Raw genomic sequence first — 3230 nt, forward strand, 5'->3', positions numbered from 1 at the left:
GCAGGTGCAGGGTCTTCAGAATACACTGAGAAAAAAGTAGGAGCCAGAGCACAACACTGTGATTAGTCTGGGCTGGATGATGGCTCCATTCCCGTAGGAGTTTCCTTCCTGAAATCCAAGTCACTCTCTTGAAAATGAATACTAATGCAGAGTATAGTCTCCAAGTTACCAGAGTACATAGAGACAAATAAGGTGAGGAGCCCTATTGTTAGTCAGCAGATGTTTCTGTGTGCAAAGGTATTCCCAGGAATTCCTAAGAAATAGCATCTAATGCCAGTAAAGGACAGAACTGCTAGTCAGATCTAGGCCAAGTAGGGAGAGAGAGAGAGAGAGAGAGAGAGAGAGAGAGAGAGAGAGAGAGAAAGAAAGAGAGAGAGAGAGAGAGATTGAGAGATTACTTTTTCAATGTCCTTTATATATTTAGGTTGCCAGAAGAAGTTGGGGCCCTGATTTAAAAAAAAATGTATCTTTTCACCGTGACAAACCTGGATTGATGGTGGATTTTCTTACTTCACATGATTTAATTTTCAAAAATCTCTGAGAGTTAAATTCTAATGTCAGGATTTTAGTTGTTTCCGTATATGGTCAAGTTGAATAGCTATAGCAACATCCAAGACTAAAGAGCTGAGAGAGATCTCTTACCTGTGGTGGGCATGGAGAACATGGGAGCCATTTCCAAGGGAATGTTTTCCCTAAACAGCGGAGCAAAGGGGATTTCTGGACATGATACTTGGGAGATCTGCCTATTTCTCAGCTTCCTCATTGAATAAATCCACTTCTGAATGTGCTCACAACTTTAAAGCAGAGACATTTGGGCTGCATTCTTAGCTCAACGTTTTAAGATACCCAAGTTATAATAATACCTAAGTTATAATAATATCAGAAAGAAATGCCTCTAGCATGATCCTACTTTACAACACTGTCTGAGTCCTGAGTGCTGGTATTACAGGAATACAGTATCACAACCATCTTGAAAACTAAGTTTGCAGGACAGTATTGTACAGCAACTACTCCGACCTGAAAGTCTCCTTCCTGATCTGAGGTGACTTAGTAACTCTTTGTGTAGGTGAGGGGTACATGCTTAAGGCCTTTCAGCAAAAGGGAAGATATGTGCTGGTAATGCAACTTAGATCCTGTTGCAAAATGGCCCAGCTTCTCTATTTCCACAGTAAGCCTGGTCATGAGCCACATTCCAGTTCATGCAAGGACACCAATCACACCAGTGCTGTCCTCACATTTGTTCTGTGTCACAGGACTGTTCTGTCAGACTGGGCAAATCTCTCCTCCAGGTGACAGGATTTGCTTTACCTTGGTTCTGAACCAAGAATCGGGTATTAACTGGCATAATAGACAGTAACAAATATCATTAAAATCCATGCACTCTCTGTTCATTATTTTTTACTCTATGGAGGCCAAAAATAGCTGCAAATGAAACTCTTTTTCTCAGCCAGTAACTTCTAGTGAGTATGAGGGAGGGCTGTTCCTACACTCTCAGAGCCTCCTCATGGGTCTCCTTTATTTTTTCATCCTGTCTATTTACAAAGCACTTGGGTCCTTTCCATGACTTGTCATCTTTCTGACTTGAAGGTACCTTGTGGATGATGCAGACTGATGCTTCACAGAGCTTTCAGAGCAGCAGATACACACTGAGCGCATGACTGAAGCTCACAGAGCAGTAAGTTCTTTTGCTCATACTTCTTTTCAGCACAGGCATTGTCCCTTCCTTCATCATCCATGCAGACATCACTGTCCACTGGGTCCTTATCACAGCCACTTGGTCCCAGACCAGAGACTGACTAATGTTGCCCACTGGTTCCTTGACCGGACTGAGCAAGACACACTGGCAGCACATCAACTGCAGCTTTCTATACTTCAGGGAGTATTACTACCTGCTTGGGATGAACAATGATAAATATTCTGCTATCTTATATGAAATCAGTTCAATTTCCTCCCTTGAGCACTGGTGTCTAAGTCATTAAGAGAGAATCTGAAGTGTAAGATGAGGGTCTGTGGCTGGAAAGGGTGAAAGTCGAGGAAAGAGAATTTCTGAAGTGGTTTAGCTGCAGAGATTGGAGGGAGAGAGGCTGTCCCTTACAGAAAAGAAGAATTCAGAGAAAATAGCAAATTACCAACTTATGAATTACAAACCTTCGATCAAAAGTAGGTCAGATATCCACAGTGAGTCACCCAGGGTGTGTAAAACTCTCTGGAAACTCTCTTTGATACTGGCTATGATGGCTATGTTTGTTCTTTTTTTTTTTTTTTTTTTTTTTCTTTTTCGAGACAGGGTTTCTCTGTGGTTTTGGAGCCTGTCCTGGAACTAGCTCTTGTAGACCAGGCTGGTCTCGAACTCATAGAGATCCGCCTGCCTCTGCCTCCCGAGTGCTGGGATTAAAGGCATGAGCCACCACCGCCAGGCCTGGCCATGTTTGTCCTTACAGTCTACCTTGGCAGTTTGGGAAATGTTAGGAGCCAATTTCCTCCTAAAATCATTACAGGAACCATCACCCTAGGGAGTCTGCAGAGAACCCCCACACCCCTAATTGTGTTAGGAATCGGTCTATTGACAGAGCCTACCCCACACCCAAATTGGCTGTTTATGGAGAGCTATCTGTTAGCGGAACCCATCCCACATTCCAAACTATCTAAAGATCTAGGTGTGTCAACTCGTGACTATTGGCTCCTAACAGGGAAATCCTGAGAAAATGATGCATTTCCCCCTGGGGGTCCTATGGGACCACTGAGTGTCGTCTCACTTGTCAGTGTTGGTTCTCCTAAGTCACTGCTTTCCTTCCCGGAGTATCTTCTCCTGTCAGTAGTGAGCCAATGAATTCCTTTGGAAATTAGGATAAAATAACTTCCCTCAGAACCCAAGAAAAGAGAAGATGAATTGCATACACAACATTAATACATTACTACTATGATGCAAATTTAGAGAGCATACAATGCTTCTTCCTAGAATTGAGTAAGACACTTTGTTATAGAATATATGTGTCTGTGTGTGTCTCTCCGTGTATGTGTCTTTATTTTTTCCAGACTAAAGGCTAGTTTTATTTTCTCACAGTTCTTTTTAATACATCTCAATTCTGAAATATGCCAACATGTCATGTTTCTACAAGATGAACATTAGACTGATTACATAGTAAAATGTCTTTATGAGTCTTTGGTTGGGGTAAATAGAAAACAGGAAATCTCAGAGAAGCCTGTGTAAGCCAACCACTAGAGTTTTG

Source organism: Microtus oregoni, unplaced genomic scaffold (genome assembly GCF_018167655.1).
Source record: "Microtus oregoni isolate MIOR12 unplaced genomic scaffold, Mior012 000006F_ref0000085, whole genome shotgun sequence".
Lineage (NCBI taxonomy): Eukaryota > Metazoa > Chordata > Mammalia > Rodentia > Cricetidae > Microtus > Microtus oregoni.